Source organism: Canis lupus, chromosome 2 (genome assembly GCF_048164855.1).
Source record: "Canis lupus baileyi chromosome 2, mCanLup2.hap1, whole genome shotgun sequence".
In the NCBI taxonomy this organism is placed as follows: domain Eukaryota; kingdom Metazoa; phylum Chordata; class Mammalia; order Carnivora; family Canidae; genus Canis; species Canis lupus.
Window position 1 is genome coordinate 42,625,746 of NC_132839.1, and position 13,110 is coordinate 42,638,855.

At 42.2% G+C, this 13,110-nt stretch overlaps 1 protein-coding gene across 42 annotated transcripts in view; it reads right to left on the bottom strand.

Moving 5' to 3' along the window:
* The window catches only part of MEF2A (myocyte enhancer factor 2A), a 191,268-nt gene extending 179,277 nt beyond the window's left edge, over nucleotides 1-11,991 (bottom strand). For 11 of the 42 annotated variants that reach the window (XR_012016859.1, XM_072797031.1, XM_072797022.1 and 8 more), the window contains exon 1: nucleotides 11,387-11,986. The gene's annotated coding sequence lies outside the window, so the exon portion shown is untranslated. Of the gene's footprint in view, nucleotides 1-9,928; nucleotides 10,129-10,786; nucleotides 11,075-11,386 lie in introns of those variants that run through there. The other 31 variants (XM_072797077.1, XM_072797058.1, XM_072797167.1 and 28 more) reach the window with 10 other exon arrangements.
* Between the last annotated feature and the right edge of the window lie 1,119 nt (nucleotides 11,992-13,110).

The window sequence follows — 13,110 nt, forward strand, 5'->3', positions numbered from 1 at the left end:
TTTTCATTGTTATGGGGTTTGTTTTAATAAGACAATCTTAACTCATAAAACCCTATTTGAAATTTTTCATTTATATTTTCAAATCAAACAATGAAAACCTTAAAATCATCTAAAATAGGGTTGTCTGGCCTTAGGACAGACATATTGTTTGGCTCTTTAATATATATACAAATCCTGTTTCCAGATCACTTCATACCTTCACTTCCACAGCCAAATCCCAAGGCCTTGTTATTACCAGGAAGTCTCCCATTTCTGACTACACCTCCTTACCCTTCCAGGGACTCTCATAAGTACATTCATCCTAGTCCTCCCAAGCCTACTCTTCTTCCTGTGCTTCCTATTTCAGTAAACTACCCATTCATTCCCTCAGTTATCCAAGCCATAAACCTAATCATCACTCTTAACACCTCTTTCTTTCACCTTCCATATGCCCTCCATCACAGAATCCTTTCATTCCACATGCCCTCCTATATAATCTCTCAAATCCACCTATTTCTTCTATCCTCACCCTACACCATATTCCAAGCTATCTTACCTCTTTTAACTAATTTGTTGTAACACCCTCCTAATTATTCTTCCTGCCTACTACTTTTAACTCTCCAAAGAATTCTCCCAATGCAATCAGTATTATCTTTTAAATTAATTCCCTCCCAGGCTTAAGATACTTCGATTTTTCCTAGGATAAAGTTCAAATTCCTTAACACAGGCTCAAGGGCTCTTCATATATGGCCCCGATTTATGTCTTCAACCTCATCTTTCACTACTCCTAAGTACCTGCCCGATCCATCCTGAGTTTCTACAAGCAATCCAAACTCTCTAAGTTATCTCCTGTCCCTAACACAGGTGGTAAACACAAGTAGTAAACCCTCTTCACAAGGCTAAGTCCTCTTGAGGCTTCACCCTAAACTGAAGGTGTCACTTCTCAGAGGTAAATTTTCCTGGCCTCCCTGCAACTTGGGTTAATTGCCCCTTCTGTATGCCTCTATAGCACTCTGCATGATACACAACAAGCACATAGCAAAGTGGGTGATAAACACCTATATGCCAAGCCTGTTCACTGTATTCCTTCGTACCAAGGCCAATGAACTGAATGAACAAGGAAATAAAGACCAAACTGCAAAATAAATTGCCGAACTAATACAATACGAACGAAGACAACTCCTGGCCCAGGTGCACAATATTCTTTCCACTATACTTTGTGGCACTCAGTTTTATGTTCATAAACAATTCAATGTTAATTAGGTATATGGCATGTAACATAGAGTTAAAAAGAATCTAGATATCATCTCATTTTATAATTAAAGAGATGCCCAGAAAGGTTATTACCTGCTGAAGAACAAAACACTATTAAACAGTAATGTCAACATTAGGTATTTTGATGTTCTTTAATTATATACTTTAATCTCAGGAATTAAGTTTTTAAAATTTTAAAACTGAAAAACTAAAGGTTTTCATTTCTTCTAGGATAGCAATGTTATTAAAAACAGAACAAATGAATCACCAACTTACTTAAAAGTTTCCACAAAATTACCTAAAATGTTATAACAAACAGAAGAATATTTAATTATGATATAAGAGTAATAAAGATAATACTGAATCATTATAATTATACATTATAAGCAACACATGGGTACCAACTGTGTTCAAGGCACCATGGAACACATTCACTAAATATACAGAGAGATATAAAACAGGATTCCTAACTCCCAAGAGGAGTACAGTATGTTTTGGAAAACAAGAACCATTATAGAATTAAATAGAAAAATTAGGTAAAAAGCAATCACTTAAATTAACATTTTCAAAGGAAAAGGCTTCCTTCTAAGGAGTTTCAGGAATGTAAAAAGAAATAATAATCTGGGGATCCCTGGGTGGCTCAGAGGTTTAGCGCCTGCCTTTGGCCCAAGGCGCGATCCTGGAGTCCCGGGATCGAGTCCCACGTCGGGCTCCCTGCATGGAGCCTGCTTCTCCCCCTCTGCCTGTGTCTCTGCCTCTCTCTCTCTCTCCCAATTGTATCATGAATAAATAAAAAAATTCTTTAAAAAAATAAAAGAAATAATAATCTACTGCCTGAGAAATCAGCATAAACTCAAAATTTCTCAGATTGGTCAGCTGACAGGGCTCTATAACAATAAAGGTCCACTATCAAGGAGCATACCAACTGCCCAGTCCTTGGTTTCTAAATAGTTTCACCCAATAAGAGAAACCAGGATTCCTTGTAGAAGTGGCTGATTCTAGGACAGCAGCAGGAAAAGCAGATGATGAGACTGGAATATCTTATTGTCCCAAAAGTAAGGAAGTGCTCCAAATGATAGAAACATGTCAAAACAATAAGTTGAAAGATTTCTCACTGACCAAATCGGAGTTAATTTGGAACATCAAAATGAGTACTGATAGTAATCGAGTATAATCTGCTTAATAAAAAAGAATCTATTAAAAAAAGAATCTATTAATTTATATTAAGTAAGCAAATGAGAAGTAAAGGCACTTCTTTACAATAGATTGCCAACTAATAAGTGCAGAAGAATAGCTAGACAAACATCATTTTGGAACCACTATATAATAATAACGGACTCAGGTACGAATCAGAAATGAATGCTAAAACCATTGTGAACATTTTTAGGAGGACAGAGTATTTACAAGTCAGAAAGTGCCTCCCCACAGATTATTCAACAAAAACGAGGGCAACGATAACTTTTACACGGAACAAACAGGCAGGCAAATCTTAACTAAGTGATCCAAGTAAACATCACCAACAAAGGGTCAAAGTGACATCATACTGCCTCCTGTTGTGATGCACTGAGGGATATATCATCACTTACTTAGTTGTCCTGCCAAAAATGCATAACCTGAATCTAACAACAATGAAGCAACATGATACACCCAAACTGACCGACATCGTAAAAACAAAAGGCCCGTACTCTTCAAAATTATCAGTATCAGGAAAAAGAGAAAAAGTTGAAGGACTGTTTGAGATTAAAGGAAACAAGATATAAAAACTAAAATGTAATAATATGTTATCTATATAATACTGTATTAGGAAAAAATGCTATTAAAGGATATTATTGGCGCAAATGAAGAAGTTTCAACATAAACTACATACTAAATTACAGTATCAATATTAAATTTCTTAAAATCATATTGTGGTTATATAAGAACATATGACTATGTAAGGAGGTATCAACTGAAGCTTTTAAGGGTTAATGATCATGATGTATGCAATGTATTCTCAAATGGTTCAATAATAAAAGTAATCATAATAGTAAGAGGAAGAAAGGGGAAAAGAGATGAAGAAGAGAAACCAAAAGAATGAATTCCTGCTACTACAATACATGCTAAGTTCAGTAACATTACATAACATGCTTAATATATGGTTTTACTTGTAAGCAAAGTACACAGTATTAATGCATCATTTCCATCTATTCCTCGTACACATCTGGAAGGGTCTACCTCAAATGATTTGCCTCTGATTTTAACTGAACAAACCTACATCTTTGGCATACTCCAGAAGATGTAATCAAGGAGCTTCAAACTATAAATAAAATAGTAATATTTATTTTCAGATTTTGGGGCCACTCTGCAATACAAAAAAATGATAAAGCAATTGTGCCAGACATTAACAATAAGTATATCTAGGTGACCAATAAATGAGAGTTCATTCATTGTACTTTCCTGTAACTTTTAAGTTTTTTCCAAAACAAAATGTCTAAACAACAACAACAAAGAACCTGCCAATGCTGAAACTTTACATTGGGGAAACTGAGCCATTTGTGAAAAACAAAATCTTAACTCCTAGATTCTTTTCTGCTTTTTCCCTTCATAATCCACGTCAAGTTAAATCCATTACAAAAAAGATTTTCAGTATTATAAGCATTTTGCTAAAGAAGTCCCCAAATCTTTAAAAAGTCCATTTGCAAGTCAATTGTATAGAATGTGGAATGATTTTCACTATTAGAAATAGTAGTTAAGTTCCTAATGTTGGCCACAAAAGCTCTTTGATAAATCTTAATTAGCAATACACTTAAATTAGTACTGTACTTCATGTATACTGTGCTAAACTGCATATCACCCTAGCCTTTCTGAAATAACGTGAAATCAGCTGGATAAGTTGAAGGGAGGGAATGTTAGTTAGTAAGGAACAACCAGTAACTATAATTTCCAACACTGTTTTTATTTTTACTAGGTTATGCATTTCAAACTGGAAATACAGCTCTCAGACAAGATGGCTACCCGCTGCCCAGAAAGAAGGCAAAATGGAATCTCAGGAAATGCCACTTGGGCTTAACACCTCTGACATTCCTGTCCTGACCCAGAATGCTAGTTACAACATGTTAATATGTATAGAAAATGCAAAAAGTCTGAAAAATAACTTTACAATTTTTAAAATCTAATTTGGGTAGGGATCCCTGGGTGGCTCGGCAGTTTAGCCCAGGTGTGATCTGGAGTCCCAGGATTGAGTCCCACATGGGGCCCCTTGCATGGAGCCCACTTTTCCCTCTGCCTGTGTCTCTGCCTCTCTCTCTCTGTGTGTGTCTATCATGAATAAATAAATAAAATCTTTAAAAAAAATAAAATAAACCTTAAAAAAAATCTAATTTGGGTAAACTGGTTTGTGGTTAGTCATTTTAGTTGGTCTGGACATCTTCCATTCAACATTTACTGAGCGATTCACTAGCGGCACCAGGACAGATTGGTAGCTACTAAGCATACACAAAGAACAAAATAAGTCTTTGACACTGGAACTCTGAATAGCTGAAGAAAATGACATCAATTACAATCCTTTAATATTCTAAAAAGGGAATTACTCTTCAAAGAGAGTCTGTATCAAGAGAAAGAGACAAATTTTGTCTAGAGACTAAAATCGGTATCATACAGGACACCCGGACTACAACTTAAAGGTAAAAGCATTCCAATCTCTGGCAAAAATATGAACAAAGATACAGAAGCATTAGTTCAAATATTTCTGTCTTCGAACTGTCAAGCAATGTGCTAATACTGGGGGAGACAGTTATCAAAACAAGATAGACAAGGCTTCTGCCTTCATGGAGTTTACATTCAGGTAATGGAAAAATAAATGAACAATAACTAAACAAATAAGATGTGTACAAATTACAGCGTCTTGAAGAAAATAAGATGCACAAGAGAGTAATTAACAAAGTGCAACATTAAAAAGGATGGCCTCGGGCAGCCCCCGTGGCGCAGCGGTTTGGCGCTGCCTGCAGCCTGGGGTGTGATCCTGGAGACCAGGATCGAGTCCCACATCAGGCTCCCTGCATGGAGCCTGCTTCTCCCTCTGCCTGTGTCTTTGCCTCTCTCTCTCTCTGTGTGACTATCATAAATAAAAAAAAAATTTAAAAAAATAACAAGAAAAGCTCAAGACTTCTATAAAAAAGAAAATTATTAAAAAATAAAAATAAAAAAAATAAAAAGGATGGCCTCAATGAAAAAGTGAGATCTGGGTCAAGTTCCTAAGGGTTAGGTCGGCCAGCCTTGTGAAGAGCATCTCAACCAGGTAGGGCAAAAAGTGCAAAATAGGAAAAGATGTGAAAAGTTTAAAGAACAGTAAGAGGACTGTGTGGCTCCCATACAACAAATGAGAAGAAGAATGAGAAGCAGAAATATTATTCAGGGCCATGATTTTATTTCAAGAGAAATGGGAAGTCACAGGAAGATTTTAAGCAGAAAAATAACATGATTTCGGATCTTACAATGATCCCTACGGCTGCTCTGTGAAGGACTTCTGAGGAGCAAGAAAAGAACAAGCCTGGTTGGTAGCTACTACAGCAATTCATACAAGAGATAATGCCTTGAAATAAAGAGGTGGCAGTGAAGACTAAGAGAGGTAGACCGGCTCAAGATCAATTCTGAAGGTTCAAGAGAGAGTGTGGATGGATTGGATTTGAAAGAAATGAAAAAGAATCCAGAGTGTTATCTTTAAGTTTCTGGCATGATTACTGCCATTCACTGAGATGGGGAAGGGCCAGTAAAGACAGCAGAGTTCAGGGGTAGGAGAGAGGAAGAAAGTTGGGGGAGAGGAATAAATAGCTAGATTTCAGTCATATGGCTAATATTATATTTGGGATTCCAACTAGATTTCCAAGTGGATATCAAGCTCAGAAAAATTGTGGGCTTAAAAAAAAAAAAAAGTGGTAGTCATCAGCATGAAAATGCATGGTATTTTCAGGGAAGACCAAACAGCTGGCTTAATTGGGTCACAGAAACTGAAGGGTAGTGGCTAACAATGAGTGAAGATATCAGACAGAATCATATTACAAAGTGAGCCATGACTAATAATGGCAATAGCAGAAGCAACAGTGATAGTATGGTAGGGAGCAAAATTCCTTCCTGCATTTTAGGTACCAAGCACTGTGCTAAAGGCTTTATAGTATACATCTCATTTAATCCTCTCAACAACTCTATGAAAAAGACAGTATCACTATTTATACACCAAGCCTCAAGAAGATTGAGAAATTGCCAAAGAACACAGAGCACCTGAGCATTCTAACTTAGGCGGTCTTGATTTTAGAGGCTAATCTCTTAACCCTTCAATTATTGCCTCTCTACTGATTTTGTGTCTTCAAAGTTTTCCTTAAAAGAATGACATTTACATGTGAATCTTAGAAATAGAATTCCAGTCTCCATGTAAAAGGGATAAGAGGTGAGACCGGTAAACAGGTATTGTATTAGTCAATGCAACAGCACCTTGTTTTACTAAGCCAACAGGTACAAATTATTTTACCAGGCTGAATGAAGAGTATCCCTTTGTTCCAAAGATCACAAATCATACCTCGAAATCCAAGTCAACATGCATATGCATGCTGTTTGTAACAAAAATAACCTGGTAAAAAGGTCCAGCTTATGTAGTATAAATTTACTACCCACTACCAAAATATTTCTCAAAACATATCATTTTATTAATGGTTGAATTCTTTTTTAAGTTCATAAAATTTATATTCTTGTATAAGAAAAAAAACAAAATTAGTATTGACTCAAGACAACCATAGAAAGATGTGCCTTGGGGTGCCTGGGTAGTTCAGTGGTTCAGAGTCTGCCTTTGGTTCAGGTCCTGATCCCAGGGAGCCTGCTTCTCCCTCTACCTAGGGCTCTGCCTCTGTGTGTCTCTTATGAATAAATAAAAATCTTAAAAAAAAAAAAAATGATGTGCCTTCACTGATATTTATTAGAATTCTGATCAACTAGTATCTGGGTTTTCACCCATGTTAACAATTCCTCTGGCTTTCAGCATTATCAGTTATTTCCTGCTGTCGTACACCAATGTTCAAATATTTGGTATTCTATCCACCTCACAAAGCTAATTTTTTTTAACTCATAAACTTGTGATTTCATTGATTACCAAGACAATTTCATATATTAAGTTCAGTAAATATCAATTGTAAGCATAATTATTAAAACCAGTAAATAACAAACATCTGTATAAAAATACATTATTTATTAAACATGTGCCAACACATATGCTATGCATGAGACTAATAAATGGGTTTATACTCCTTATTATAATAAGCTGGACACAGGGTCCACTGATTATAGATTACACAGATAAAGCATACAGACAAAAACATTTAGTTCCATACAGCAGTAAAATGACATATAAAAACTCAAAGATTACCCACTAAAGAAAAGCTATTTTTAAAATATACCTATTCCAGATAGGCAATAAAAATATTTTTCTAATTTCAAATTTCAAATACTGTATGAATACAACTTCCTTTAGTAATTTAGATAATTACTAAAAGACATATTTCATTAAAGAGTAGGGAAAATACTTACATTTAACTCTAATTTTTTTTTTTAACATCTGGAAAGACTGTTGGAGGTTACAATCAATGATTGCAGAAAAAAAAAAAAAACCCTCATGTAGAACAGCCAAATAAACATTTCATGTATAATCTGAAATGAATTTAAAATGCTGGGATTTTTACGCCCCCAAAATAAATGAGCATTCGCCTATATTTATACATTATATGAAGTCCTTTTGGTCATGACACTAAACATTCAGGTACTGGGCAGAGTACTTACTTAGTCTTCATAGAAAATAAGGGAATGTATAGAGAAATGGATATATGGAGGAAGGGATGAAGGGAGATCAGGCAATATGCATTTTTGTACATTAAGCCTCAGGAGTGTGCTAGGAACTATCACACCCATTATTTCATTTAATGCTAACAATTCCATGGGGCAGGTAGTATAATTCCTTCCCATTTTATAGATGATGTCTCATAGCTTCATAAGTGGCAGAACCGGGATCTGAACCAAGATGTGATGACAAAGTCTTGCAAACACAGCAGGACGTGTCAAAGTGCTCTTTTGCAGGAGGTTATCTAACTAGAAGATTGATGTGATTTTCCAAATTTATACTTCTCTTATTACTTAAACATTAGAAGGCACTCACTTCTCAATTTACTAAGAATGTTCACAGGTTTTCTTTCTAATCTAGAAAAAAAGCAATACTGATCATTCTCAAGCCATAAAGCAGTATTTTCAGTGCTCTATCACAAAAAAAAAAAACTTCAGCAATACTCTGTAGCATCCCTATATACCACTAACACTTCTTCAAAAAAAAAAAAAAAAAAGAGTATGGTCTGGTTAAAACACAAAATATATGAAAGTGGAAACGCCCACAGAAAATTCAAGACCATCATTCATTGTATATTAGACTAAATTTCTCTTGCCAGACTTATAAGCGGCAAAGGGAGGGGGGAAGAAAAGGTGGCTTTTCAAAACCTGACTGACAAGCATGCTACTTCCCAAAACCAAGTTTGTTTATAGTTTCCTTTTCCTAAATCAGAGCACAAATCTATTGAAAGATTTAACTGAAATATTTCAAACTTCAAAATCATGTTCTAATAAAAAAAAAAAAACACTTCCATAATTATTTAACCACCCTCAGAATACACTGGTATTTCTCTCTTGATAACCAATTAATGAGTGACATTGCTATTGCTTGAATAGTAATAAAACTAATATTAATCTGTATTGCATTCTAAATGGAAAATACAAAGCTATAATGCAACTGCTTTGAAAAATAAAACATCACCATTCAAAACAACTCAATATGTCCTTCAAAGATTAATTCCGGTTGCATTTACAAAAAACAATCTTTAACACACATACCCATTAAAGAAACACTGAAACTCAGAGAATTTGGAAGGAGATTATTCTCAAACTATAATTCAACACAGTGACATTAAAATTATTATTTCTGTGGCCCAATGAGCTATTTTCCTTCCACTGAACACCCTCCACCTCTCATTCCCTCAACATTATAAACTTTTGCTGGGAAGTAATTTGAGGAGTTAAATAAAATTTTATCACGTTTGATCCAATATGAATAAAACCATGGCTGTATATATAACAATACTGTGAATTAAATGAAATAGCAAATAATTATGTTTAGAAAAGTCATTATTACTTCACCATCACTGACTGCTTTAACAAATAAGTTTCTATTGGAAGCACTCTTCCAATAGAATTGTTAAAGACTGGGTCTGCAAAGTAAACCACTACCTTTAGCTCTTCACAGTGTTTTATTATAACACCATTATCACAACCGTTTACAATGCTCACTAAGAAAAGTAATTCCAGAATCAATCTTAATATTTTGTAGGACACATGTGTTCCTTATGTTTGTTAAGAAGTCTAACTAAAACTGGCATCCACTTTAATGAAAACACTTTTGACTTTTTTTCTCTAAAAGAGAAGTTGCCATTCACAGGAAAAAAAAGAGTAAAGACTGAACATATACCAAACATATACCAGGAAAAAAAAAAAAAAAAAGGAACCCCAAACAAAAACGTACATACAAAAGCCGTATTAGCCCAACACAGCTATTTCATCCTCACCTTGTAAATTCATATTAAAATAAGTGCCATTTTTGTTTTTAAAAAAAAATTTTTTAAGCGATTTTGTTTACCTTTTGCACAGACTGTTCAAGTGCTGCCAAGGTAACAGATTTTAAAACTGACAACTGGAGTACTTGGCAGTTGCCAAAACAACACAGCTGGATTCTTAAAGGGAAAGTACTCTTGTGTAACGTACACCTAATTACGGCTTTGGAGAACCTTCTCTTCACATAGTAATGGATGATAGGAGACATAGGGGGAACATGTTGCGCTAAATAAAAACAAAACAAAAAAAAAAAAAAAACTTGAAAAATTTTAGACATCTGTTTAAAAATACTTATACCATGATTAATACATCACACACAGCAGGCCTTTCTAATAGCGAATTGCAATACCAATCTTGTAAACTAAAATGCAGGTCAACCCTATGCTGCACTTCTTTAATCTACCCACCGTTTCCCTACTGGACCATGACAGGGGACTCTCGTCGTATGCCAGGGATCACACTTCAGGTCTGGAGAACATTTTTATAGTTATACTTTCACGGGGGCGGGGGCGCGGAGGGGAGGCTGTTTTTCTAATTCAGAGATGCTCACCGCTTCCAAACTTGTCTGCACTATCTCATCTACGAATTTAATCCTCACCGCTCCAAGACAGAGAATATTAGAGCTAAAAGGCAAAGTTTGTAGCACGTAAAACCTTCCCCGCGAGCTGGGCTCTACTGGGACGTGAGGGCTGCTAGCTGTTCCCCCGCAGGCCCTCCTTCCCCGCGCCGGCTCCCTGGCTCCCTGCACCGGAGGGCGTCCGCGTCCCGCAGGTGCCCCCAGCCGGGCCGCCTCCCTGCCTGCCCCAGATACCCCCCCGGCCGCTGACATTTCCACACACGCGCCAAGAGTTCGGACCTAAACGTTCCGCCCGCTTCGACCAACCTTCTCCCAAAGCAGAAGTGGGGGAACTTCTTCAAGTCCAGCCACGGCGCAGAGGAGAGCGCCCCCGGCACGAGGAGCCGATCCCTTTGGGGGGACCCGGGCGCGGGGAGCAGGACGGAGGACAGGGCCTTCCGGCGTTCCGCCCGAGAGGGGCTCCGGGCCCCCAGGGAACTCCCTCAACTTTCAAGGAGGCGTCGTCCACCACCGCCCCCCAGCCCCGAAGGCGGTGCGCGCACGGGGAGGCTCCTCGCGCCGAGCCCGCGCCGCCGAGCCCCCCTCCGCCGGCCCGCGACCCGGGTCGGACCCCGGGCCCGCCCTCCAGGCACCCCGCCCCCACCTCCGCGGGCGCCTCGCCCCTCCGCGCCCACCCCCCCGCCCCGCCGCCGCCGCCGCCGCCGCCGCGCGCCCGGGACCCCGACCCCGGCCAGCCGGACGCCGCCCTGCCCCGCCGTCCCCCGAGCCCCGCGGGCGCCCCTCCTCGGCTGCGCCGCCCCCCCCCCGCCCCAGCGCCCCCGAGCCCCTACCCGGCCCCTCGCCGAGACGCCGCCCCCTCTGACACCGCCGACCCCGCGGACGGAGCCCCGCCGACGCGGCCCTCACCGTGTGTCCGGCGCAGCTGGCGAGCGCGCACACGCCGCAGCCCGGGCCAGCCACCAGCGCTCAGCGCCGCCCGGAGCCGCCTCCTTCAGCCCGGGACTCGCCGGGACATCCGCGCACGGATCCCCACACCGGGGCTATTTTTAGGAGACAGGCCCCGGCCAGACCGGAACTCGTTCCTGCCGCCGCGCATGCGCACTAGGCCGCGGTCCTCGGTGTCCCTCCGCCAGCCTCGCCTCTCCCTCCCTTGCCCTCAGCTCCCTCTCTGTTTTCCCCCTCGAGGCCTCTCTTCGAGAGCTGACTTATCCTCTCGGTGCGTCCTAGAGCACTTGGGATGGGAAAGACGAGGGTGCGGGCAAAGAGTCACAGTGGAAGCGAGCCCTGCTCCACAAGGACGCGAGGGGCGGACTATGTTTTTCCGGGTGGGTGAGGAGACGGATCACCCGGCACAGGAAGGAGATGACGGCGGTTTGGCGCCGGGGCTGCAGGCTGGAGCTCGCTTCCCTCTGAAGGACCGTGTTCTCCTGGAAGGGATACTGGTCACTTGATGAGGGCCCCGGCGCCTCCCAGGGCGGGGCGGCCCGCCGGCGTCGCGCCCCGCAGCCCCCGCCCTCCCCCGCCGCCTCCCGGACCAGCCCGCGGGGGCCGGGGCCGGGGCCGCGAGCCGCTTTAGTGACGCGGCGCGTGGCCAATCGCCGCGCGAGGCCGCCGGCCCCAGCCAACCGGGGACCCGGAGGGGCGGAGCCCCCGGGGGCGGGGCCGGGGCGCCGGGGCGCGAGTTCCACAGACGCCCGGAGTGCGGTGCCAGGCGCAGCCGTAAGGGCCGGCCCAGACACCTCCCGCCGAGCGCCCGGGGCCGCGGCCAGCCTCGCTCTCCCGCCGCCCCCGCCCCCGCCCCCGCCCTCCGGACGCTCCGGCCCCCCGCAGACCTCTGCTCGCCACGCACGCGCCCACGCCCACGCCCACGCCCTCATTGTGGTCGGGGCCGCACCTGTGCTCGCGTCGGGGCGGCCGCCGGGTCACCCTAGCTGAACAGGCACGATGCGGCTGCCGGGACCCGGGCCCGGGGCGGGCAGCCCCCTTCAGCCCGGCGAGCCAAGCGCCCCCACGTCCCGGGAGAGACCCAACCCCCTCGTCCGCAAGAGCGAATTAAGCTAACAGGCGTGGCTGGAGTGTGCCTGGAGCGCCGAATATGTGGCGAACGCTTTGCATATGACAGCTCCTGCATTCCTGACAGCACCCCGTGAAGTAGATGCATTCGGTTTCTATTCCCATTTTACAGAAGAGGAAAGGGAAGCTGAGCGCTACAGTGACTCTTCGAGGTCACAGTCTAAGGGGAGAGCACTGAGCACTCCCAACCACACTCTGCACGCCGACTTTTCTGAGAGGAGTGCAAGGGACGTGTGCTAGGGACCGCCCTTCTGTTTTGTGGGGTCATTGGTTTTGTCGACAAAGGTCATTGGGAGGTGAGCCATCGTTGGCCCTTGCGCTCTGAAGCCTGCTAACCTCGACAAGAGTTTCTACAGCCCCACAGCCCCATGTGCACCCAGAGGTGCCTCTGCAATGAACACAAACCCGAATGGTTATTTTCATTGGAAGATGAGAACTTCGGTACCGCAGCACTTTGAAACACAGGGATCCGGGTGGGTGAGCAGATGCACAGAGGCTGGGCAGAGGAACTGGGAAGTTACAAAGGAAGCTGCAGGCTCCCAGGCTTCCTCTCTCAA